Source organism: Pseudorasbora parva, chromosome 12, assembly GCF_024679245.1.
Source record: "Pseudorasbora parva isolate DD20220531a chromosome 12, ASM2467924v1, whole genome shotgun sequence".
In the NCBI taxonomy this organism is placed as follows: domain Eukaryota; kingdom Metazoa; phylum Chordata; class Actinopteri; order Cypriniformes; family Gobionidae; genus Pseudorasbora; species Pseudorasbora parva.
The window spans coordinates 29372079-29388378 of NC_090183.1; the positions used below are offsets into that span (position 1 = coordinate 29372079).

Here is a 16300-nt window from a genome sequence, read left to right on the forward strand (position 1 = left end):
TTGTTTGTTTTGCAGTGACAAATAAATTATATTTTTGGCCAATGTAAAGTTTATTTAAGTGGGTAGCTAGCACTATAGCCTTATTGCCTGGCTCGAGCCCGATGGAGTTTGCATGTTCTCCCTGTTTCTGCACGGGTTTTCTCCACAATCCAAAAACATACAGTATAGGTTAATAGGAGACTAAATTGTCTATAGGTGTGTGAATCAATGTATATTAGAGATGCACCATTATGAACATTTTGTCTGACATCGATAACCGATAATTCTTCATATTTGAAAGCCGAAAACCGATATATTGGGTAATAAATCTAAATTTAATTATATTGTTTTTGAAAGCCTAATTACATAAACAAAAATCTCACCATCTCACATGTCCCAAGCACACAATTATGTTTTTATTATTATTTTTTGCCTAAATGACAGATTTGCACAGCACGTTGCACTTAACCGTATTTTTCTTTTTGAAGTGATTTGATAGCGCTCGCGAGCACCCTTTTGAAACCTAAAAATTATCAAATGGGACACCCTACATTCTCATGGACTTAAAGAACACACGGCAGCCATTGTAAGTCCACAAGAGTGAAAGTGCACATGTTCAATTACTATTATTCTGAATTTGCATTTCACGGTTTTTATTAATTTTGAGAAATACTAAATCTGTTATGTGTAAGTAAATGCCTGCACATATTTAGTCTAGATGTACAATAACCATCATGTTTACACAGCACACTTGAATTTATCTATCAGGAACTAATTGGATTATTGAATGGTTGTGGTTTGCTATTGCTGTGATCTCATGTGAGTGGCAGAGAAGAGATGTGGCTGCAAGAGGGAGGGGAAGTTAGTAACGTTAAGTTTAGGAGGGTACAGACTTGTGTTGAAAAATACACACATATCAAACATTTATAATAAACACTGCAAATTGCAATATTAAAATAAAATAAAAAGGTTTGACTACCAATATAGCTCACAGTAGGCCTGCCTCTAAAGGTTTAATATAGGTTTATTGTTGACTAGTTTTTTAAAGGATGTTTAAGATCCTGTAATTTCTTGTACCATTTCAATTATTTTGTAGACATTATATAGACAAACTAAGAATCAACATTTAAAGGGTGTAATAAATTAGAAAATTAAAAAATAAAACTGGGGATAAAATTGCCATACAAATATAAATTCATTAGTCAAATAACTCAGCTCTTCTGCTCATTATGAAACGGGCATGTGATGATTAGCCTAGTTCAATTAATCCGTTCAATGAGTTGGTGACTGACGAACTGCTCGGACCGATTTGTAAATTTAACGGTTTAATCGATTCACTAACGTTAACAGTTCCAACTTAAAATAACTGTTTGTCCACAGGACGTCGATTTTCACACCATGGCCACGGAAACACCGTCATAGCTCCCGACACAGATTGGAGGGAAACCCCAAGAAAATTATACTAAGTTAAGTTACTGCCTCTGATACTCAACTGTTAAAAAAAATCACAAAATTAATCACAATATCTAGGCTATAGGCTACATAAGCGCGCACAAAACAGATTAGAATTACAAAAGGTACTTAAACAAATAGGAAATTAATGAAAATGTCATCATGGTTTTACGATTAAAAGATGATAAGCGAGAGGAACCGACTTAAAGGTTATCAATCAGTTATGCGGATCCGCTTAAACTGTGAAGAATGTCTCACCTGAGGTAGGCTGACCGCACTTCTGGCTGTCCGCAGATTTGACCCAACTATATCTTGTCAAAGTCTTACGTGTCCTACTCCACTAGAAAAAGAGAACAAAGCTCCAGATCCAGAGTTAAGCTCTTCCTCCTGTAATAGGGAATGTCTGTAGTCTGTTATGCAGACTAGGAGAGGCGTGTGACTTTCTGAATGTTTCCAGAGCGCGGCATCCTGAACTCGAGCCCTGCCGCTGCTGCTGTGAGTTTCCTGGCGGAGGGAGGGGCGACATCTACGGAGCGTATTGCGTCACACCATAACCATCTTCATTGTTTCATTTTTTTGGCAAGGAAGATAAAGTCTGCTTTTTGTGTACACACCTTAAGGAAATATTTGAATGCCTCTATTATATTATATTCCAGTAAAAAAATCATATTCGGATCGGCGTACTGCCAATATGCTTAATGTTAATAGCTATTTATAACCTACAGTAGGTTATATAAATACATTAACAGGCCTATCCGAATATGGATTACATACATAAAAACCTACATAAGAACTGAAAATATAGTTTCTAAGTTGAAATGTAGCCTATCACTTCAATCAATAGCTATGTGGCATTTTTAAATAATATTATACTATCATATAAAGAATTACATTGATGTAAATATACGACAGATAAATAATGAGTAATAATTGGTAACTGAATAAAACAAACGTCTTACTGTATGACCGAATCACTTGCACTGTTGCAGTTAAGCGACATTACGTCATCCGTATGATCTCAACATGCTGTCATCGTCTAAAACGAGTGCGAGGAGTCTCTCACGTGACGTCTTTCTCTCATTTGCCAAACTGTGGACAAAATTAAATAAAGGCCTACTTCACATCTGTTTTTCACTGTGAAACACATTTACTTTACACTCAATATCTCACTTATTATGTTTATACATTTTTAGACCAATCACCTAGCCTTTCATAAGGGAATATTTCTTCAATTTTATTCAATCTAAATATTATATTATATTATATTATATTATATTATATTATATTATATTATATTATATTATATTATATTATATTATATTATATTATATTATATTATATTATATTATATTATATTATATTATATTAAAGCCTTTATTTATCTCTGCTGTGTGTGACATCTATTAGACCTTGGATGATGTTGAACCCACAATGGATTTTCGGTAAGTAGGCTACTTGCAAACATTTGAGTCACAGGCTATGTGCATGCAGATACCAACACCAAAGCAGAAAGAAGTCTGAAGTCAACAATGATGCTCAGAGGCTTGAATGTTTATCACATTTTATCAGCCTTTTCCAGGCCCATATACACATTATAATGCTACTAAAACAAGCCCAGTGCTCACAATAACCATTTAAATGCATGGCTCCCTCATGATGTAATCTGGATCCAAGCACACCATATCTAACAGTTCACAGCAGGTTGGAGACAGTTAGCACCAGGAGGCAATTTGGATGGCAACCATGTTTATCAAAACCTTTTTTTTTATCCATCACCATAGTAAATATCCATAACAAACATACTGTATATCAATTGGTTTTAAAACTGTGGAAAATAAAGGTATAGTGTGTACAACTGCCCAACCATTTTCAAAATGTGCAGTCACAGTAGCAAATAGGCCTTGTAATACATAATAATGCATTCTTTTACAAAACTGCTCTAAGACTTGGTGTTAAATCCAAATGCAGCTTTATTTCAGGATAATCCAAAAGAGTTAAGAACAGGCAAAGGGTCAAAAACACACAGTAGTCAGAATAATCGCAAAGACCAAGAAACAGGCAAACGGGTAATCAATCAAACAAGGCAATCCAGGTATTAGACAGAATATCAAAACCAGAGAACAGGAACTTACAAAAATACAAACGCTCAGAATAAATGCAGTTGTAACACGAACAAGACTTCAAGGTGTGTGTCTCAATCCACTCCCTAGCTCCAGATCTTGTAAATCAGTATATTTTTTCACAAATTCAGGCACTGGTAAAAAGATTCTGGCTCACTACCCATTGGGGCACTGATGACTCTATTTCCCGCAACATGAAAACGTCCTCATGGAACAACATTACCATTGGTATTTATGAAAAATCTTTCTGACATTAATTGTGATAATGTACATTATGATAAATACTTTGCTTGTTACATATACATGCAACATGTCAGCTGTAAATAAATTATAAATATTAGCTATGTTCATTAGGCTACCTGTCTAGCAATGTATTATGTAGAAATATAATTAAATGTTTTTTTTTTTTTTTTTTTTTAAATATATGCATGTTAATGTGCAGGGAGTTAGCCCACATGATTCAAGTTTTACACTTCAAAACTTCCGTTAAGGGAACATAGCGAGCATCGATGCTCTCTGGTTGTTCACGGTGCATTGTGGGACTTTTTAGGGAGTGAATGTTTCAGTGCCCTGGAAGGATTCTGTGATTGAGACAGGCCTTAAAATGGTCAACTCCCCAATCAGTGTCCTGAACCATAGGGAGCTGATCGAGAAACACTCAATGTGCAAGTGGAAAATCATATCTTAGGCCAACATTAACCAGCAAATGACTCACAGGTAGAAGTAATCAAACCATAATGAGTCCAGGCAATGGGTTATGGGAAATGTAAAAAAAATAAAAAATTAATTTGTTTAAAATTTGTTTTACCTCGCAGGTTTCATATTGGTTGATAAAACTGTCAAACAATGAAGTTGTCAACTTATTTAAAGTGCCTCTATTATCAATGTTGCCACATCTCCGGTTTTCCTGTGGAATTGGGCTATTTTAACACTGTTGCGTAGGCTGTTTTTCATGTACGCGGGTTGAAGTGACCCCAATAATTTCATATATAGCCCTAGGAAATTGAATTTTATTAGGGGAACTGCGGCAAAAAATGCAGATCCCCACGAAACCTAGACGGCTCAGGTGTGATTGGTCTACCTCTTACAGCGCTTGTCAGAAGCTAAATGGCTATTACCATGACTGTGCTTCAGCTCTGGAGGCTTCCCCCAAATGCTCAGCGATTGTAAAAGACAGTGACGATGACGTAGATTTTACCATATCAATCCGACCGCGAGTCTGATGATGAAATATTGAAAGAACTAGTTATTCAACCCCAACCTCCATCGTAAGCACTTAAGCAGGGCATTTCTGAGTAATACACTACTCATTCAGGTACACTATGAGATGTTGCAACTGGTATTCCTCACCATCAGCATTAACAAGTGTATGTCCATCAACAAACCAATGTGTATATTTCTAATTTATAACGGTGCACATGCGGGAACTGTATCAATACCCGAGCACTAACTTGAATGACTGATGTAACAATAAAATTTGGAACAAAACAAATCTTGCTCCATACTTTATCTTTACTCAAATTGGTAAGAATGATAGATAATCTGCATTAATGGACAGTTTTAGGTAATAGTGGACCTGATGGACTGATTAGAAGAAGTATTTCAGTAAGACAGTAATAACATGAGTTAGCTGGTCAGCTGGAAACTTGGACAGTATAAAACACAAAACTGTGTATTTTGAACACCTGGTATATCCATTAATAATTATTCATACTTACAGGTTGTGATTCTGAAGAGCAATCTGGTCCAAATAAACTTAATCCCACATTGAACTCTGAGATTTGAGAAACTGTTGTCAGTAAAATGACGTTTGTGGGTGGGTTAAGTTGGTCGCAGGCGGACAAAGTAGAAATGTAATGTCTATAGTGACGTAGAACCACAGCACATTGGGATTCGAATTACAGATGACTCGTTTAGGCAGTTCTGAGTCAGTTCTTTCTTTTGGGAGACAATAACTTTATATATTGTGCACTTTCACAAACAGCTATATTAAACACTGCATAGAAGGGAATATTGCAAAAACCATAATAGGGGAACTTTAATTACATTTATTTGTAACATTTCTATTGTTCCATTTATAACTTTTGCCCTATAAGTCAAATCATTAGTTCACTTCACATGCTCTATCTATAAGCTTCAGCACATTCAGCCTTTTAGTTCATTATGAATCGGAGATGTCAACAAAGAGTTAGTTCTCAGTTAATTGAGTCAGCAGATGTAATAAGATGCAATAACATTAGATGCAATAAGATGCTTGTTCATTTAAAACTTTCAAAGGATTAATTTTGTTCTCCCTACAGGCTCTCCAAGGTATCTTGCCGCAGTAAGCAGTGATAGTAGAGCAAATGCGTTTGTGTGTGCTATACGTTTGCATGTGGGCTGCCAATGGTTTGTATGAATCTCAGCATAGTGTAGGTGTTCTTTGACAGCAGGGGGGCTGATGCTCTCCTTCTGCTCAGGCCTGACCCAGAAGAATAAAACTAGTCATGCATAGCATGAGTTCAGTTGTGGTTAAATCACTAGCGCCTGGGAGAATCACCAAGGGAGATATTTCAAATGAGTCACAACATGGCCTTCAATACTGCATTACAATGCATATTATACTGCTGCACTTATATATGCAATAGTTATGAGGTGAAAGCATCAAAAAACAATAAAAGAACTATCATTTTTATATGCAAGTCTTTGAAAAGGCAAGAGTCTAGGAAAGTGTCATTTGTTTACATTCATTGTTGCCCGTATATACTGCATCTGTCAAATCAAAGCACTGAAAATGTGGCAGAAGCAATTATCCAACCAAAGGGGTAACTGCAAAAATAAAATAAAATAAACTCTTAACTCATTTTCTATGCCATTTTCATGATTTTTTTTTTAACCTTTGCAAGTATTGTGTCTGAATATGCATACTTCCTGTGAAAGTAAAATGAGTAGTATGTCTGATTTAGCAATATTTATAAAATAAAAGAATAAGCAATGACCTAATATCTAAAGTGTATGTTCAATGGACAATCTGCAAAATCTGTATTTTTCCTAGAAACCGCTAATTTTTAAGTATTTGAAATGCAGCGAATCTTGGAAAGTATAATGTGTTAGTCCCCGTGTGCTGTGATATCTGGCATAAAGATTTTAGCAGCAGATCCTTCAAGTTTCCCTGAAGAACATTGACCAAGCAGAAAGCATTAAACCATGATGTAAAAGAAAGCGTGACCAGGCCACCTTCTTCCATTGCTCCGTGCTCACATGCCCACTGTTTGTGCTTTCTGCGGGGGACAGGGTCAGCACCGAGCACTCTGACTGGTCTACGACTATGCAGCAACATACACAACAAACTGAGATGCACTGTGTATTCTGACACCTTTCTATCAGAACCAGCATTAACTTCTTCAGCAATTTGAGCTACAGTAGCTTGTCTGTTTGATCAGACCACAGGTGCCAGCCTTTGCTCCCCACGTGCATCAGTGAGCCTTGGCCACCCATGACCCTATCACCGGTTCACCAGTTGTCTAGCCACCACAATTTGGCCAATGTCAAACTTGTTCAAATGCCTACGCATGCTCATTTTTCCTGCTTCTAACACATCAACTTTAAGGACAAAATATCCACTTGCTGCCTAATATATCCCATGCTCTAAAAGGTGTTGTGATGAATAGAAAATCAGTGTTATTCACTTCACCTGTTCAAATTCCTTTAGTTAAGATGTGGATGACGTCACATTCCTTTAGTTAGGATGTGAATTTCTCAACATCAGGAGGGTTAACCTCATGCGCTCACATCATGTTCTCAAGAGAGCTTGCACGTCAACCTCATGCACTCTCTATGTCATGTTCTTAAGAGAACTGGCACGTGTGGTAGTAATAAAATATTCAGAGGTTTGCTCACACACTCATTTTGGAAATAAAGGTGGTCAAATGCCTTATTCCAAAATACCACCAACATAGGTGTTGCAGTGATATATGATTGGAAGTTAAAGCCAATTTAAACACAACAGCCTCCGACAAAAATTTGTTCTTGGGAAGAAACAAAGCATTGGGGAAGGGTGAATTTTACAGCATGTGGAAGACAAAAGGAGATTTACAGTCAGATGATCTTTCCTTTCGTAACCAATGACCAGGCACCATTCACAATTGCCTTCTTTTTTTGTAAGATTCATGGACTAAATAATGAGAAGCATAGCTACCGTAACAAGGTTGCAAACATCAAGTGCATGCCGTGGTGAACAAAATGTTAGCAATATTACATCTGATGAAAACAGTAACACTTACAGTAAAATGTGTGATGTGATCCTAGATCACAATAACAAGACTGAAAAGCAAGGAAGACAAATTGATAGCAGGAGGATAATAGTGGAATATAATAATGACAATCTGAGAAATTATACTTTATATCTTGTTTTTAATGTTATAAATATTCTATTTTCAGTGTTTGCTATCAATCTTCTCAAAAACAGGACACATTAGCCTATCTGTGAAACCAATTTAAACCCTTTGAACCTCACCTCTCTTTCTTGTCAATGCAGTGCGTGATTTGCAAGCACTGAAAAGGTCAGTAACAGATTTAGATGTTTAATTCTTAGTATGAAGCTGTTGGTCCCAGACAAACTGACACATATTTGAGCCCTAAGTCACCATTTCAATTAACCCACTCTAATGAGCTGACTCACAGCAGCCTCTGCCTGATCGGCACAAATCAACACACACACAAACTAGGAAAATGATTCTGAAGTGTTTTAAGTGTCTTTGTAATTAGTTTCAACCTTTTCATCACAACCAATGTTTTCACTGTTACACGTAAGGGGGCGCTATGAATGTCCTGATCAAAACACAGGAGAAGAAGCAGATACAAGCGGTAGCAGCTGTGTCCCAATTCAGAGGTTGCATCCTTCGAAGGCCGTATTCGAAAGCCGTGGCGCGACAAAGGCTTTCCCAATTTAAAGGCTCTACAAATGAGGCCTATATTTTCCCAGAATGCATTGAGCACCGGTGACGACAGGATTTTTGTGAGAGAAATGGATGAATTACAACTTTAAATGTAAGTATTAATATAACTCAAAAAAGTCCAGTACAAACCTTACTGCCACACGTCAAGGGCAGCTATCACAGTTGCTAGGCAACAAGAACCGCCCCCCGTAGGCCATTTAACAATTAGTCTGACCTTCATGGCCTCCGAAGGATGCAGCCTCTGAAGTCTGTGTTCGTCAAAGGATTAAGCTCCTGAATATAGGGATATAGCTCATATGTAAGCAGATGCGTACTTACAAAACTGCAGAAACACAAGAGTGGAATTTCATCTTTAAAAAGACACAATATAACCTGCGCTTGCTTTTTTAAGGAAACTGCTATTTTGTTTGTTGAAGCACTCATGATAGCTGCACTAAAAATTCACCCCAAAATTAAAATGATCTCATAATTGACTCACCCTCAAGCCATTCTAGGTGTAACTGACATTCTTCTTTATATTAATAAATATCCTGGCTAATCCAAGCATTATAATGGCAGTCAATGGCAGGTCAAAATGTGAAGCCAAAAAAAGTGCATCCATCCATTATAAAAGTAATCCACACGGCTCTGGAGGGTTAATAAAGCCTTCCGAAGCTAATCTTTCAGTTTTTGTAAGAAAAATATCCATATTTAACATGTTAAAAAGTAAAATAGCTTACGGCAGACCACCTTCTACATTCAACTTACAAAGAAAGTGTAATGCCTCTCGCCACCCTCCAGTCCAGTGGATGGCAGTAATGCACCTTTTAAGTTAGTGTGCCAACCCCCAATAAAATAAAAAGAAGAAAATGCCTCTCCCAGTTCAAATTGTAGAGCTAGTTGCGTTTTTATTTTATTTTTTTGGTAATATGAGGCGGTTCTTTGGTGCAGAAGGCGGTCCTCCTGCAGCTAGATATTTTACTTTATAGTGAACTATCCCTATAACAGTGCACGTTTGCTGTTACTGCGACACACACCGCAGAGCATCTCCTTTTCTTTTTCAGTTTCTCGAAGGCCATTGGCAGAGCCCTGAAGATCAACTGCTCTGCTCTAAAGCAAAATGTTCAATGAGTTGCATGCAAGCGTATATTTTATTTATTTTTTATTTACCTTTATTTTACCAGGAAGTCTCATTGAGATTAAAATCTCTTTTATAAGAGAGACCTGGCCAAGGTAGCAGCCATACAGTCTGACAACATATTAAAATACAACAAGTACAATAATAAAAAGAAATAGTAATACATAGGATTCTCTCAACAAAAACAATCACATGCCTTCATTACCACCTTCTTTATGATGCCTTTAAATTATATATACGTATATGTCTGGGGGAGTGGCTTCCCTCAGTCACCAATATCCATTGGCTTGTTTTGTTACCACTTGAATGTGATTGGGCTCAGGTTGGGCTCAAGTGAGATCCCATACTGTCAACATAACGCTGAACGTGACTGACTTATAGGGAACTGTATATTTAGCATGAACTGATAATCCAATACCGAATGCAAAGCCTGTTAGTAGCTCTTTTACCATGTTATTATGTCCTCGAGCAAGGCACTTTATGGGTTGCTTTAGGGGGCAGTTGCTGTACCATAGGCCACATTGGAATAGAAACTTCTGCCAAATGACAAATAACTATGTAATACATGATAATTTCTTCCTTTCATGTCTGCAAAGGTGCTAATCATGGGCAATCATTTCTTTCCTCTGAAATCATAGGCCCTTTTTCTGTCTGTGAAAGGTCTATATGTTCCCACCTTATTGTTGTTGAGCCCATGCCATGTTGCTTGAAGGGTTCAGTATGAATGAATATCTGTGTGAGGACTCTGACTAGTCACATTGAGATGCTAAATTGCTGTGGGGAGATTTCATTAAACAGTTGTGCCACTTTATATTTCGGCACAATGTCTTCAATGTTTTTTAATTATGAGCAAAATATAATGGAATAGAACTGTGACTTCATGACTTTCAGTGTGAAGGCACCTCTATTCTATAAGGATTGCACCTATTTCCATAAAAGTTCAGGACAATTTCGGGTGTATTTACAATTTGTCTGATTTGCATAATCCCTTTAATGAATAAAAAAATAACGTTTTCTTTTGTGAACTCTTCTATGTTGTCTTCAGCCTGGCTGGTCTGTAAAGTTATGCAAACCGGACTTTCCTTTCCAGATATAGGAAAACAAAATGCATGTCAACAGATCAATAACTGGATTTGGTTTAAGCACCATGGGAGACAGAATAAATAATGTTAACTTCTCAACAAAAGGAAATTACCTCTAGCCTAAAGGTTAATCACCCCGCTTATGTCCTAATGATTAAGGGCACTTTTTGTAAAAAGTGCATTTGTCAGTCTAGAGTTCTACTCTGCATATGGATTTGATGAAAACATTTGAGCTCTGGATTTATTTATGATTTTTCTAAAGTCTGTGTTATGATTTTGTGCTAATCTGAAAGTTCAATGACTTCCATTTAAACTTCCATATGTTTTGCAATAAGTGCGAGCAGGAAATCAACTCAGTATTAGGGTTAGCTGTAGTCTGCATGAAATTATAAAGTCATACTCATAAAGTCATGTCACATGGTTGACCAATGTATACGCCAGCTGGCTAACTTTAGCCAAAGATGTTCATTTCCCAGAAGTGAACAAATTTAACTGTGTTTTATATGCCAAAACGTAAGGGAAAAGAAAACAATTCAGAGAAAGTGAAACTTAAAACTGCTGAGGAGGTGATTATAACAGAACACAACCAATTGCATTTCCATTCACTACCTTCCCCTTTCTTCCAAAAACAGATGAAACCCTCTCACATAAAGTTAGCTTATTTATTAGTTTTTATAGAACGTTAGCATGTTTTGGTATTTTTTCAGAGTTAAGTAAGCCTGGAGCTGTCACATTTGACTTGATTAAATATTTCTCAGGGTAGATTTAACCAGGGTCGATTAAATGTTTTTTTTTTTAATTACATTTCTCTATAGAGAAATAAATAAATCCTATCATAAATAAATCCTATATATAGGCAGATATTTGGCAACAAAAAGGCTATTGGGAGAAACAAGATTCTTCACAACATGCATGGTTTCTAAGTTGTAATTTTTTTGTTTTTACTTTAACATACATTGTACATTACAGTGTTTAAAACAGAACATCTTGCCCTGTGTGTGAATTTCAAACATGTAAAATCAGAGGCCAAATCACAGCAATGTCCCTGTTTAACCTTAACATGAACCCACATGCCTTCCAAATTTCCCTCTCCACCTCTGTTCCCCCAGCTACCATCTATACTCATAATACCACACATACTGCGTCAGTCCTCTTTATTGTGTCGTCTCTGAGACATTCAGATGTACTGAAGTAATAAAGACTGAGGATAAGCACTCAGGAACAAACAGGTTTGATGCAACACAGTTTATTTCACCCACAGCCAACGAAAGTTGGGACAAAATGGTAAGGATGTAAAAAACTTTCAAAATAGTGGCATAAACAAACCTTCATTAGTGAGTAAATGGCAGCACACAAAACGGTAACTTTATCAAACAGGTATAGGGCGTGACTAAAACTTCACATTTACCACATCAAGTGTTCATTGGCTGCAATTTTAACATTTCTAGGCTACAAAATGTATTCAGATGACAATTTTGTAAATTCAGATCGTTCAATTCAATAATTCAACATTAAGTGAATAATGAGAGATTAAATTAATTTAAGTTAAATACAATTTCTGTACATTGTGTGAAGTATACTTTCTAAAACAATAACATTCCATTTATAGTTTGCCAGATTTCGTACCAAAATAAAAAAGAGAGCTGCCATAGCAAAGAAAAAAAAGGGGAAATTCAATGTATTTAAAAACCCAAAAAGTAAATGTAAACGTAATAAAAGTTCTTTAAATGTCATTTTGTAAATGTAATTGCCTAAAAATCACAGCAGCCTCTGTAATTGCCTGAAAATTCCACTTTCATGGAATTTTAGTTTGTATTCAGTATAGTTCTTGTGTTCCCTTGTTCCAGTTGCAGTTATCATTGGACACTCATATGATTTGTCATTTGTTTCAGCTGTGTTCAACCCATTTTCATGCGTATGTAATTCTGTTTCAGTTGTCATTTGTCCGGTCATTACGTTAGCATTTGTGTTTATTGCATTTGGATGTATCTATGAAGCTTATTACTGTAAATAATACTGAACTTCATCATCTTCTTTGTGTTCCTGTCCTCAAACCTTGCTAACAAGAGTCAAGATAAATCACATGATTTTTTTTTTTTTTTCTCAAACAATTAAATAGGACCCATAATCTCACCAGTGCCTCTGTTTCAGAAGAGAGCTCAACAATGTCTCACACTGTGGTCATTTTGCCCACATAAAGTTCAACAATTATTTTTCCTTTTTCCATTTGTTATTTAATTTTATTTTTGTGGAATGAAACAAAGTTCAGATCATATTTTAATAAGCAAGACAAACAATGACCTTCACACAGGGTTGCATGATGCAAAGCACGAATGGTTTCCTGTCTTCTGAATTAACTATTGCAACAGAGTTCGGTGTCATAGGGGTGGCCTGATTATACAAAAACAAAGTGGTTTTCATAAGTGACATCTTGCTGGCAGAAAACTGAGCAGTAATGTATTATATCACATCCATCATACAAACTTTCCCAGCTGTATATTTAACCAGAGCCAAAACAGAAGCCCAACTACTGACATATAGTTTGACTTGAGAACGCATTAAAAATAAGGTTTGGGTCTTTATGATTTGCATATAACTGTCAAAACAGCACTTTTCTCTTGTTATGGTGTAAATTAATTGACTTGAATTAAACAAAAGTCAGTATTTTAAATCTTTCATTTATGAAAAGTATTTTTTTAAAGCAGTTTTTCCAAATTATTGGGGTAGGTAGATTTCAAATTGGAGCAAACATTTTATTCTCAAAATATACAATATTTTTCTTCCAAGCGGTTAATCACAGTTATTCAGTTGGAGATTCCGCTAAATGCTCATAACACAACCAAATGCAGAAACGTACTGCAAATACAACGCAACCAAATAAATACTAAAAACACTCTGAAAAGACTCACACCTTAGCCAAAAATAGAAACACGCTGAAAATACTCACAATGCAACCAAGTAAATACAGAAATGCACTGAAAATACTCACAACACAACCAAATAAAAACAGAAATTCACAATGCAACCACATACAGAAACTCTCTGCAAATACTCACAACTCAACCGAATACAGAAACTCTCTGCAAATACTCACAACTCAACCGAATACAGAAACTCTCTGCAAATACTCACAACTCAACCAAATACAGAAACTCTCTGCAAATACTCACATCTCAACCAAATACAGAAACTCTCTGCAAATACTCACAACTCAAACAAATACAGAAAGTCTCTGCAAATACTCACAACTCAACCAAATACAGAAACTCTGCAAATACTAACAACTCAACCAAATACAGAAACTCTCTGCAAATACTCACAACTCAACCAAATACAGAAACTCTCTGCAAATACTCACAACTTAACCAAATACAGAAACTCTCTGCAAAATACTCACAACTCAACCAAATACAGAAACTCTCTGCAAAATACTCACAACTCAACCAAATACAGAAACTCTCTGCAAAATACTCACAACTCAACCAAATACAGAAGCGCACTACAAATACTCACAAAGCAACAAAATACAGAAACTCTCTGCAAAATACTCACAACTCAACCAAATACAGAAACTCTCTGCAAATACTCACAACTCAACCAAATACAGAAACTCACAACTCAACCGAATACAAAAACTCTGCAAATACTCACAACTCAACCGAATACAGAAACTCTGCAAATACTCACAACTCAACCAAATACAGAAACTCTCTGCAAATACTCACAACTCAACCAAATACAGAAACTCTCTGCAAAAACTCACAAATCAACCAAATACAGAAACTCTGCAAATACTCACAACTCAACCAAATACAGACACTCTTTGCAAATACTCACAACTCAACCAAATACAGAAACTCTGCAAATACTCACAACTCAACCGAATACAGAAACTCTCTGCAAATACTCACAACTCAACCAAATACAGAAACCCTCTGCAAATACTCACAACTCAACAAAATACAGAAACTCTCTGCAAATACTCACAACTCAACCGAATACAGAAACTCTCTGCAAATACTCACAACTCAACCAAATACAGAAACTCACAACTCAACCGAATACAAAAACTCTGCAAATACTCACAACTCAACCGAATACAGAAACTCTGCAAATACTCACAACTCAACCAAATACAGAAACTCTCTGCAAATACTCACAACTCAACCAAATACAGAAACTCTCTGCAAATACTCACAACTCAACCAAATACAGAAACTCTGCAAATACTCACAAGTCAACCAAATACAGAAGTGCACTACAAATACTCACAAAGCAACAAAATACAGAAACTCTCTGCAAAATACTCACAACTCAACCAAATACAGAAGCGCACTACAAATACTCACAAAGCAACAAAATACAGAAACTCTCTGCAAATACTCACAACTCAACCAAATACAGAAACTCTCTGCAAATACTCACAAATCAACCAAATACAGAAACTCTGCAAATACTCACAACTCAACCAAATACAGACACTCTTTGCAAATACTCACAACTCAACCAAATACAGAAACTCTGCAAATACTCACAACTCAACCAAATACAGAAACCCTCTGCAAATACTCACAACTCAACCAAATACAGAAACTCTCTGCAAAATACTCACAACTCAACCAAATACAGAAACTCTCTGCAAAATACTCACAACTCAACCAAATACAGAAACTCTCTGCAAAATACTCACAACTCAACCAAATACAGAGGCGCACTACAAATACTCACAAAGCAACAAAATACAGAAACTCTCTGCAAAATACTCACAACTCAACCAAATACAGAAGCGCACTACAAATACTCACAAAGCAACAAAATACAGAAACTCTCTGCAAAATACTCACAACTCAACCAAATACAGAAGCGCACTACAAATACTCACAACTCAACCAAATACAGAAACTCTCTGCAAAATACTCACAACTCAACCAAATACAGAAGCGCACTACAAATACTCACAAAGCAACAAAATACAGAAACTCTGCAAAATACTCACAACTCAACCAAATACAGAAGCGCACTACAAATACTCACAACTCAACCAAATACAGAAACTCTGCAAATACTCACAACTCAACCGAATACAGAAACTCTTTGCAAATACTCACAACTCAACCAAATACAGAAACTCTCTGCAAATACTCACAACTCAACCAAATACAGAAACTCTCTGCAAAATACTCACAACTCAACCAAATACAGAAGCGCACTACAAATACTCACAAAGCAACAAAATACAGAAACTCTCTGCAAAATACTCACAACTCAACCAAGTACAGAAGCGCACTACAAATACTCACAAAGCAATAAAATACAGAAACTCTCTGCAAATACTCACAACTCAACCAAATACAGAAACTCTCTGCAAATACTCACAACTCAACCAAATACAGAAACTCTCTGCAAATACTCACAACTCAACCGAATACAGAAACTCTCTGCAAATACTCACAACTCAACCAAATACAGAAACTCTCTGCAAATACTAACAACTCAACCAAATACAGAAACTCTCTGCAAATACTCACAACTCAACCAAATACAGAAACTCTCTGCAAATACTCACAACTCAACCAAATACAGAAACTCTCTGCAAATACTCACAACTCAACC

The 16300-nt window shown here is 36.3% G+C and overlaps 1 protein-coding gene across 3 annotated transcripts in view; it reads right to left on the minus strand.

Annotated features, from left to right (window-relative positions):
• The window catches only part of lepr (leptin receptor), a 59211-nt gene that overhangs the window by 37438 nt on the left and 5473 nt on the right, over positions 1-16300 (minus strand). Inside the window, exon 1 of one of the 3 annotated variants that reach the window (XM_067459794.1) lies at positions 5270-5354. The exons of 1 other annotated variant lie outside the window; for it this stretch is intronic. The gene's annotated coding sequence lies outside the window, so the exon portion shown is untranslated. Of the gene's footprint in view, positions 1-1689; positions 1926-5269; positions 5355-16300 lie in introns of those variants that run through there. One more of the 3 variants, XM_067459792.1, reaches the window with a different exon arrangement.